The 11,498-nt window shown below is 41.0% G+C and overlaps 1 non-coding gene across 1 annotated transcript; it reads right to left on the bottom strand.

Moving 5' to 3' along the window:
• Positions 1–3,671: 3,671 nt before the first annotated feature.
• On the bottom strand, positions 3,672–3,779 carry LOC112768121 (small nucleolar RNA R71). The gene has a single exon (XR_003185559.1). It is a non-coding gene; the product is annotated as a small nucleolar RNA R71 (small nucleolar RNA).
• Between the last annotated feature and the right edge of the window lie 7,719 nt (positions 3,780–11,498).

Here is an 11,498-nt window from a genome sequence, read left to right as displayed (position 1 = left end):
GTGCGCTCTTAATTGCGTTGGAAAGTAGACATCTCGGGCTTTCCAGCAATATATAATAATCCATATTTTGCCCAAGATTTGATGGCCCAAACCGGCGTTCCAAGTCAGCTCAAGAATTCTGGCGTTTAACTCCAAAACTGGCATAAAAGTTGGAGTTAAACGCCCAAACTGGCACAAAAGCTGGTGTTTAACTCCAAGAAAAGTCTCTACACATGGAAGCTTCAATGCTCAGCCCAAGCACACACCAAGTAGGCCCAGAAGAAGATTTCTGCATTAATTACTGATTTCTGTAAACCCTAGGCTACTAGTTTTCTATAAATAGGACCTTTTGCTATTGTATTTTCATACTTTAGAATCTTTGGAAATCTTTGACTCATACTAGACCTTTTCATGTTTGGGAGGCTGGCCTCACGGCCATGCCTAGACCTTGTTCTTATGTATTTTCAACGGTGGAGTTTCTACACACCATAGATTAAGGTGTGGAGCTCTGCTGTTCTTCATGACCTAATATAAAGTACTATTGTTTTTCTATTCAACTCAAGTCTATTTCTTCTCCAAGATATTCATTCATTCTTCAACTTGATGAATGTGATGATCCGTGACACTCATCATCATTCTCACCTATGAACATGTGCCTGACAACCACATCTGTTCTACTAGCAATGGCTTGAATGCATATCTCTTGGGTTTCTAATCTAAGATTGGAACCTTCGTGGTTTAAGCTAGAATTATTGGTGGCCATTCCTGAGATCCGGAACGTCTAAACCTTGTCTGTGGTATTCTGAGTAAGATCTGGGAAGGGATGACTGTGACGAGCTTCAAACTCACGATTGTGGGGCGTGTGACAGACGCAAAAGGATCAATGGATCCTATTCCGACATGATCGAGAACCGACAGATGATTAGCCGTGCGATGACAGCGCATTTGGAACGTTTTCACTGAGAGGATGGGAAGTAGCCATTGACAACGGTGATGCCTAACATAAAGCTTGCCATGGAAAAGAGTATGAATGATTGGAAGAGGGCAATAGGAAAGCAGAGGTTCAAGAGGAACAAAGCATCTTCGTACGCTTATCTGAAATTCCTACCAATGAATTACATAAGTATCTCTATCTTTATTCTATTTTATGTTTATCTTTTAATTATCAATCCTCCATCATCATCTGAATTAGCCTGACTGAGATTTACAAGGTGACCATAGCTTGCTTCAAGCCGACAGTCTCCGTGGGATCGACCCTTACTCACGTAAGGTATTACTTGGACGACCCAGTGCACTTGCTGGTTAGTTGTGCGGAATTGTGACAAAGTGTGATTCACGTTTGAGAGCTCCAAGTCTTTGGCGCCATTGTTGATGATCACAATTTCGTGCACCAAGTTTTTGGCGCCGTTGCCGGGGATTGTTCGAGTTTGGACAACTGACGGTTCATCTTGTTGCTTAGATTAGGTAATTTTACTTTTTATTTTCGAAATTTTTTTTTAAAAATACAAAAAAAAATTTCTATTTTGTTCTTCAGAGTTTTTAAGAATGAATTCTAGAGTTTCATGATGATCTGTTGAAGTCTGGCTGGCTGTGAAGCCATGTCTAATCTTATTGGACCGAGGTTTCAACTTATCATCACAAAAGCTTGTTGATTTCCATTAATTTTGCTGTTGTTAGCAATGATCTGCTAAAGCTTGGCTGGCCATTGGCCATGTCTAGTGTTTTGGACCGGAGCTTTCTTTGAAAGCTTGGCTGGCTAGTAAGCCATGTCTAATTCCTGGACCGGAGTCTTAGACTAGCATTGCAATGATTCCTGGAATTCTTATTAAAAATTTTGAATCCCTTTATTTTCTTCTCCACTCAATTTTCGAAAAATCACAAAAAAAAAATTATAAAACCATAAAAATAAAAAATATTTTATCTTTCTTGTTTGAGTCTAGTATCAATTTTTAAGTTTGGTGTCAATTGCATGACTTTCTTCTTCTTGCATTTTTCGAATTTATACATATTGTTCTTCATCTTCAAGTTGTTCTTGATGATTTCATTGCTCTGATCTTTAAATTCTCTTGTTTTGTGTGTTTTAGTTGTTTTTCATATGCATTCTCAATTTGTTAGTGTCTCCTATATGAAAATTTTTTAAGTTTGGTGTCTTGCATGCATTGTTCATTTGATCTTAGTTGCATTTTTTGTTATTTCTCATCATTAAAAATTCAAAAATATTTTCAAAATTGTGTCTTTTCAAGTCAATAATACAGAGAATTGAAGATTCAGAACATTCAGCAGAGGAATCAAACAGAAAAAGATGGGCGTTCAAAACGCCCAGTGAAGAAGGAAAACTGGCGTTTAAACGCCCTGGTTGGGCGTTTAACGCCCAAAAAGGTAGCATTTTGGGTGTTAAACACCAGAATGGATGCCATTCTGGGCGTTTAATGCCAGAAGGACACAAGAGGGAAGATTTTGTTTTTAATTCAAATTTTTTTCAAATCTTCATAATTTTTCAAAATCAAATTTTTTTCAAATCATATCTTTTCAATCATATCTCTTCAAAATCAATTTCTTTCCATTTTTTATTTTATTATTATTTTCGAAAATCCTTGCTATAATTAAAGATTTACTTCAAAATTTTCAAGTTGTTACTTGCCTATTAAGAAAGGATCAAAAGTTTTAATTCTAGAATCATATCTTCTAATTTCTTGTTATTCAAGTAATCAACTTTAATTTTAAAACTTTCTCTTTTTAGTTTGATTTTCAATCATATCTTTTCAATCATATTTTTTCAATCACATCTTTTTTTTTAAATTAATTTTCAATCATATCTTTTTAATTTCTAGTTTCAATCTTTTTTCAAAATCACTTAATTTCTTTCCCAATTTTAGTTTTCGAAAATCATCAATCAAATTTTCAAAATTTCTTTTAATTATTTCAAAATATTTTTAATTTATTTTCAAAAATTCTTCCCCTCTTCTCACATCCTTCTATTCAAAGGACTAACACTTCTCCTCAAGGTACAATTCGAACTCCTTCCTTCTTTATATGTTCGAATTCTCTTCCATCTACCTCCTCTTTCTTTTCTTCTTTTCCTCTGACACCTCAAGGAATTTCTATACTGTGACATAGAGGATTCCCTACTTTCTTGTTCTCTTCTCTTTCATATGAGCAGAAGCAAAGATAAAGGCATACTTGTTCAAGCTGATCTTGAACCTGAAAGGACCTTAAAGAGAAAGCTAAGAGAAGCCAAAGCATAATTCTCTTTAGAGGGCCTAACAGAGCTCTTCAAGGAAGAAGAAACCATGGCAGCCGAAAACAACAATGCCAACAATACAAGGAAGGTGCTTGGTGACTTTACTGCACCTACTCCCGACTTCTATGGGAGAAGCATCTCAATCCCTGCCATTGGAGCAAACAACTTTGAGCTTAAGCCTCAATTAGTTTCTCTAATGCAAAAGAATTACAAGTTTCATGGACTTCCATTGGAAGATCCTCATCAGTACTTAGCTGAATTCTTGCAAATCTGTGATACTGTCAAGACCAATGGGGTTGACCCTGAAGTCTACAGACTTATGCTCTTTCCTTTTGCTGTAAGAGAAAGAGCTAGGACATGGTTGGATTCACAACCTAAAGAAAGCCTGAACTCTTGGGAAAAGCTAGTCAATGCCTTCTTGGCAAAGTTCTTTCCACCTCAAAAATTGAGCAAGCTAAGAGTGGAAGTCCAAACCTTCAGACAGAAGGAAGGAGAATTCCTCTATGAAGCATAGGAAAGATACAAGCAATTGATCAGAAGATGTCCTTCTGACATGCTTTCTGAATAGAGCATCATAGGTATTTTCTATGATGGTCTGTCTGAACTATCCAAGATGTCATTGGATAGCTCTATTGGAGGATCTCTTCATTTGAAGAAGACGCCTGCAGAAGCTCAGGAACTCATTGAAATGGTTGCAAATAACCAATTCATGTACACCTCTGAAAGGAATCCTGTGAATAATGGGACAAATCCGAAGAAAGGAGTTCTTGAAATTGACACTCTGAATGCCATACTAGCTCAGAACAAAATATTGACTCAACAAGTCAATATGATTTCTCAGAGTCTATCTGGAATGCAAGCAGCAACAGGCAGTACTAAGGAAGATTCCTCTGAAGAAGAAGCTTATGATCCTGAGAACCCAGCAATGGAAGAGGTGAATTACATGGGAGAACCCTATAGAAACACCTATAATCCTTCATGGAGAAATCATCCAAATCTCTCATGGAAGGATCAACAGAGACCTCAACAAGGTTTCAATAATAATAATGGTGGAAGAAACAGGTTTAGCAATGGCAAGCCTTTTCCATCATCTTCTCAGCAACAGATAGAGAATTCTAAGCAAAGCCACTCTGACTTAGCAACCATTGTCTCTGATCTAATCAAAACCACTCAAAGTTTCATGACTGAAACAAGGTCCTCCATTAGAAATTTGGAGGCACAAGTGGGTCAACTGAGTAAGAAAATTACTGAACTCCCTCCTAGTACTCTCCCATGCAACACAGAAGAGAATCCAAAAAGAGAGTGCAAGGCCATAACCACAACCCACAAGGCCGAACCTGGAGACGAGGAAGAGGCAGTAATCTCCACTGAGGAAGACCTCAATGGACGTCCACTAACCTCCATGGAGTTCCCTAAAGAGGAACCATGGGAATCTGAGGCTCACACTGAGACCATAGAGATTCCAGTGAATTTATTTTTGCCATTCATGAGCTCTGATGAGTATTCCTCCTCTGAAGAGGATGAAGATGTTACTGAAGAGTAAGTTGCTAAGTACCTTGGAGCAATCATGAAGCTAAATGCCAAGTTGTTTGGTAATGAGACTTGGGAGGATGAACCTCCATTGCTCATCAAAGAACTGGATGACTTGACTAGGCAGAGATTACCTCTGAAGAGACAAGATCCTGGAAAGTTCTCAATCCCTTGTACCATAGGCACCATGACCTTTGAGAAGGCTCTGTGTGACCTGGGGTCAAGTATAAACCTTATGCCTCTCTCTGTAATGGAGAAGCTAGGGATCATTGAGGTACAAGCTGCAAGAATCTCACTGGAGATGGCAGACAATTCAAAGAAACAAGCTTATGGACTTGTAGAGGATGTCTTGGTAAAGGTTGAAGACCATTACATCCCTGCTGATTTCATAATCCTAGAGACTGGGAAGTGTATGGATGAATCCATCATCCTTGGCAGACCCTTCCTAGCCACAGCAAAAGCTGTGATTGATGTTGACAGAGGAAAATTGATCATTCAAGTGAATGAAGACTCCCTTGTGTTTAAAGCTCAAGGATATTCCTCTATCACCATGAAGAGGAAGCATAAAGAGCTTCTCTCAATACAGAGTCAAACAGAGCCCCCACAGTCAACTTCTAAGTTTGGTGTTGGGAGGCCACAACCAAACTTTAAGTTTGGTGTTGAACCCCCACATTCAAACTCTAAGTTTGGTGTTGGGAGGTTCCAACATTGCTCTGAACATCTGTGAGGCTCCATGAGAGCCACTGTCAAGCTATTGACATTAAAGAAGCGCTTGTTGGGAGGCAACCCAATTTTTACTTATCTATGTTAAATTTCTATTTTCTTTTGTTATTTTATGTTTTCTGTAGGTTGATGATCATGTGAAGTTACAAAAACAATTGAAAAAGTAAAAATAGAAGGAAAAACAGAATGAAAAATAGAACACCCTGGAGGAGAAACTTACTGGCGTTTAAACGCCAGTAAGGGTAGCAGAATGGGTGTTAAACGCCCAGTCTGGCACCATTCTGGGTGTTTAACGCCAGAAATGGGCACCAGACTGGCGTTTAACACCAGGAATGGGTAAGAAGCTGGCGTTAAATGCCAGAAATGGGCAGCAGCCTGGCGTTTAACGCCAGGATTGGCAGCAAGAGGCATTTTTGCACGCCACATGGTGCAGGGATGAGAAATCCTTGACACCTCAGGATCTGTGGACCCCACAGGATCCCTACCTACCCCACCTCTCTCTCTCTTCTTCATCCATTCACCAATCATCTCAATACCTCTTCCCCAAAAACCCCTCACCTATCCAATCCCACAATTCTCTTCACCACTCACATCCATCCTTCATAAAACCCCACCTACCTCACCATTCAAATTCAAACCACTTTCCCACCCAAACCCATCCATAATGGCCGAACCACACCCCCCTCTCCACTCCTATATAAACCCATCTTCACTCCTTCATTTTCACACAACCTAAACACTACTTTTCCCCTTTGGCCGAAACACAAAGCCCCCCTCCATCTCCTCTATTTCTTCTTCTTCTACTCTCTTCTTTCTTCTTTTGCTCGAGAACGAGCAACCTTCTAAGTTTGGTGTGGTAAAAGCTAAAGCTTTTTGTTTTTCCATAACCATTTATGGCACCAAAGGCCGGAGAAACCTCTAGAAAGAGGAAAGGGAAGGCAAAAGCTTCCACCTCCGAGTCATGGGAGATGGAGAGATTCCTCTCAAGGGTGCATCAAGACCACTTCTATGAAGTTGTGACCAAGAAGAAGGGGATCCCCGAGGTCCCTTTTAAGCTCAAAAAGGGCGAATATCCGGAGATCTGACATGAGATCCGAAGAAGAGGTTGGGAAGTTCTCACCAACCCCATTCAACAAGTGAGAATCTTAATGGTTCAAGAGTTCTATGCCAATGCATGGATCACCAAGAACCATGATCAAAGTGTGAACCCGGACCCCAAGAATTGGCTTACAATGGTCCGAGGGAAATACTTAGACTTTAGTCCGGAAAATGTAAGGTTGGCATTCAACTTGCCCATGATGCAAGGAGATGCACACCCATACACTAGAAGGGTCAACTTTGATCAAAGGTTGGACCAAGTCCTCATGGACATCTGTGAAGAGGGCGCTCAATAGAAGAGAGATTCAAGAGGGAAGCCGGTTCAACTAAGAAGGCATGACCTCAAGCCCGTGGCTAGGGGATGGTTGGAGTTCATCCAACGCTCAATCATTCCCACTAGCAACTGGTCTGAAGTTACTATAGACCGGGCTATCATGATTCATAGCATCATGATTAGAGAGGAAGTAGAAGTTCATGAAGTTATATCACAAGAACTCTACAAAGTGGCGGACAAGTCCTCCACTGTGGCAAGGTTAGCCTTTCCTCATCTCATTTGTCACCTCTGTAATTCAGTTGGAATTGACATAGAGGAAGACATCCTCATTGATGTGGACAAGCCCATTACTAAGAAAAGGATGGAGCAAACAAGAGATCCCACTCATGCACAAGAGCATGAGGAAATTCCTCATCATGAAATCCCTGAGATACCTCAAGGGATGCATTTTCCTCCACAAAACTATTGGGAGCAAATCAACACCTCCCTAGGAGAATTAAGTTCCAACATGGGACAACTAAGGGTGGAGCACCAAGAGCATTCCATCCTCCTCCATGAAATTAGAGAAGACCAAAGAACCATGAGAGAGGAGCAACAAAGGCAAGGAAGAGACATTGAGGAGCTCAAGCACTCCATAAGATCTTCAAGAGGAAGAACAAGCCGCCATCACTAAGGTGGACCCGTTCTTTAATTTCCTTGTTCTTTATTTTCTGTTTTTCGAATTTTTATGCTTTATGTTTATTCATGTTTATGTCATGATCATTAGTGTCTAAGTGTCTATGCCTTAAAGCTATGAAAATGAATCCATCACCTTTCTTCAATGAAAAATGTTTTTAATTGAAAAAGAAAAAGAAGTGCATGAATTTCGAATTTTAAAACAGTTTAATTATTTTGATGTGGTGGCAATACTATTGTTTTTCTGAATGAATGCTTGAACAGTGCATATTTTTTGAATTTGTTGTTTAAAGAATGTTAAAATTGTTGGCTCTTGAAAGAATGATGGAAAAAGAGAAATGTTATCTGATGATCTGAAAAATCATAAAATTGATTCTTGAAGCAAGAAAAAGCAGTGAAAAGCTTGCAGAAAAAAAAAAGAAAGAAAGAAAGAAAAAGAAAAGCAAGCAGAAAAAGCCAATACCCCTTTAAACCAAAAGGCAAGGGTGATAAAAAGGATCCAATGCTTTGAGCATCAGTGGATAGGAAGGCCCACAGGAATAAAATCCTGGCCTAAGCGGCTAAACCAAGCTGTCCCTAACCATGTGCTTGTGGCATGAAGGTGTCAAGTGAAAACTTGAGACTGAGCGGTTAAAGTCGAGGTCCAAAGCAAAAAGAAGAGTATGCTTAAGAACAAAGCTGGACTCTAGTAAAGCTGAGTCACAATCTAATTGGGGACTCTAGCAAAGCTGAGTCACAATCTAAAAAGGTTCACCCAGTTATGTGTCTGTGGCATTTATGTATCCGGTGGTAATACTGGAAAATAAAGTGCTTAGGGCCACGGCCAAGACTCATAAAGTAGCTGTGTTCAAGAATCAACATACTTAACTAGGAGAATCAATAACACTATCGGGATTCTGAGTTCCTATAGATGCTAATCATTCTGAACTTCAAGGAATAAAGTGAGACGCCAAAATTGTTCAGAAGCAAAAAGCTAAAAGCCCCGTTCATCTAATTAATACTGATCTTCATAGATGTTTTTGGAATTCATTGTATATTCTCTTCTTTTTATCCTATTTGATTTTTAGTTGCTTGGAGACAAGCAACAATTTAAGTTGTGTGTTTGTGATAAGCGGTTAATTTATACGCTTTTTGGCATTATTTTTAGTATATTTTTAGTATATTTTAATTAATTTTTATTATATTTTTATTAGTTTTTATTTAAAAATCATATTTCTGGACTTTACTATGGGTGTGTGTGTTTTTCTGTGATTTTAGGTATTTTCTGGCTGAAATTGAGGGACCTGAGCCAAAATCTGATTTAGAGGCTGAAAAAGGACCGCAGATGCTGTTGGATTCTGACCTCCCTGCACTCAAAGTGGATTTTCTGGAGCTACAGAAACCCAATTGGCGTGCTCTCAATTGCGTTGAAAATTAGACATCCTGGGCTTTCCAGAAATATATAATAGTTTATACTTTGCTCGAGATTTGATGGCCCAAACCGGCGTTCCAAGTCAGCTCAAGAATTCTTGCGTTTAACTCCAAAACTGGCATAAAAGCTGGAGTTAAACGCCCAAACTGGCACAAAAGCTGGCGTTTAACTCCATGAAAAGTCTCTACACATGGAAGCTTCAATGCTCAGGCCAAGCACACACCAAGTAGGCCCAGAAGAAGATTTCTGCATTAATTACTGATTTCTGTAAACCCTAGGCTACTAGTTTTCTAGTTGTAGTACCTTCTTAGGTTACAGGCGTGCCAAGACCTCGGGAGCTCTCGCCCTTGGAGGCTGGCCACCTTATAGTAACCTTTTTTCCAAGTATGTCTGTAACTCGTTATGTTCCTTTCTAGTTGGACTCTAGTTTTCCTTCTCCCGACCGACCTGCTTCAATGTCATTTCGAATTAGGATGAGGTCGTTGGTCACGAAGCTTCATTGGATTACCTTTCGGTTGTACCTCTCTGATCCGAGCTCTTTCTTGGACTTCTGGAAGCAGGTCGAGTTCTTCTTTTTGTACCTGGGAGTTGGTGTCCCTGTTGTAGAAGATCACCCTAGGGGATCTTTCGTCTATTTCTATAGGGATCATTGCTTCCATCCTACAGGCAAGTCGGAAGGGCGATTCGCCTGTGGTGGAATGTGGGGTTGTCCGGTATGCCCATAGGACCTAAGGGAGCTCTTCAGCCCAGGCTCCTTTCACGTCTTGTAATCGACGCTTTAATCCAGCCAATATGAATTTGTTTGTGGCTTCTGCCTATCCGTTGGCTTGTGGGTGTTCTACTGAGGTGAACTGGTGCTTTAATTTTTAGGTCGACGACCAGGTTTTTGAAGCGCATGTCAGTGAACTGTGTCCCATCGTCAGTGGTGATGGAATGGGGAACTCCAAACCTTGTGACAATGCTTCTATACAGGATCTTCCGACTTCTTTGAGTGGTGGAGGCGGCCAATGGCTCTGCCTCAATCCACTTTGTGAAGTAGTCTATTCCTATAATGAGGAGCTTGACTTGCCCTGATCCCAGGGAGAATGGTCCGAGGAGGTCGAGTCCCCACTTTGCGAACGGCCAGGGTGAAGTGACGCAGATGAGCTCTTCGTGTGGGGCGATATAGAAGTTGGCGTGCTTCTGGCATGGAGGGCATATTTTGACGAATTCGGTCACTTACTTCTGTAAGGTCAGCCAGAAAAAGCTGGCTCGTAGTACCTTTTTGGATAGAGCTCGTGCTTCGAGGTGATTGCCACACATGCCGCTGTGGACTTCTTCCAGGACCTCCTTCGTGGAGGAAGTCGGGACACATTTTAGGAGGGGTGTTGAGATCCCTCTCTTGTATAGGACGTCGTGCACTATGGTGTAATATTGTGCCTCTCGCATGAGCCTCTTTGCCTACTTTTCATCTGTGGGGAGTGTTTCAGACTTGAGGTAGTTGATTATGGGGGTCATCCACCCTTGGTCCTGGTCTGATATGTTCAGGACCTTCTCTTCCTCTGAGGTTGATGGGTTTTGTAGGGTTTCTTGGATGAGGCTTCTATTGTTGCCCCCAGGTTTGGTGCTGGCTAGTTTTGAAAGTGTGTCAGCTCGGGCATTTTGTTCCCGAGGTATATATCGGATCTCATATCCCATGAATTTTCCGAGCTATTCTCTGGTTTTGTCTAGGTATTTTTTCATGGTGGGACCTTTTTCCTGGTAGCTTCCTTCTATTTGTGAGGTGACTACTTGTGATTGTTGAAGATGGTAGGCTTTTGGGCTCCGACTTCTCTAGCCAGCTTCAAACCGGACAGTAGGGCTTCATACTCGGCTTGGTTATTTAAGGCGGGGAACTAAAACCTTAAGGAGAGTTCGAGTTAGGTTCCTTGGTCACCCTCCAGGATAACGCCGGCTCTACTTCCGACATTGTTTGATGAGCTGTCAATGTAGAGGTTCCACTCAATGAGGGTTCCTGGGGTGTCGGTGTACTCTGTGATGAAGTCGGCCAGGTACTGCGACTTAATGGAAGTCCGTGCTTCGTACTTGAGGTCAAATTCGAACAGCTCAACTGCCCATTGTAGGATTCTTCCAACCAGGTTGGTTTTCTATAGAATGCCTTTCATGCGTTGGTTGGTCCGTATTTTGATGGTGTGGGCTTGAAAGTATGGTCGAAGCCGTCGGGAAGTAAGTATGATGGCGTAGGCGAACCTTTCTATCTTTTGGTAGTTTAGTTCAGCCCCTTGTAAAGCCTTACTAATGAAGTAGATGGGTTGTTGTCCGTTGTTGTCTTCTCTGACTAGCACTGATGCTATCACCCACCTTCCAACGACGAGGTATAGTATCAGTTCCTCTCCTTGTCGAGGTCGGGTCAGGATAGGTGGTTGCCTTAGGAATGTTTTGAAGTCCTGGAAGGCTTGTTCACATTTTGGGGTCCATTTGAACCTCTTTCCTTTCCTTAGAGCTGCATAGAAAGGGAGAGATGTTAAGGCCGATCCAGCTAGGAATCTAGACAGGGCTGCTAGTCTTCCATTCAGTTTTTATACCTC

Source organism: Arachis hypogaea, chromosome 17 (assembly GCF_003086295.3).
Source record: "Arachis hypogaea cultivar Tifrunner chromosome 17, arahy.Tifrunner.gnm2.J5K5, whole genome shotgun sequence".
NCBI classification, from domain to species: domain Eukaryota; kingdom Viridiplantae; phylum Streptophyta; class Magnoliopsida; order Fabales; family Fabaceae; genus Arachis; species Arachis hypogaea.
Note: the sequence above shows the minus strand (reverse complement) of the source record. Positions and strands in the feature narration are given on the sequence as shown.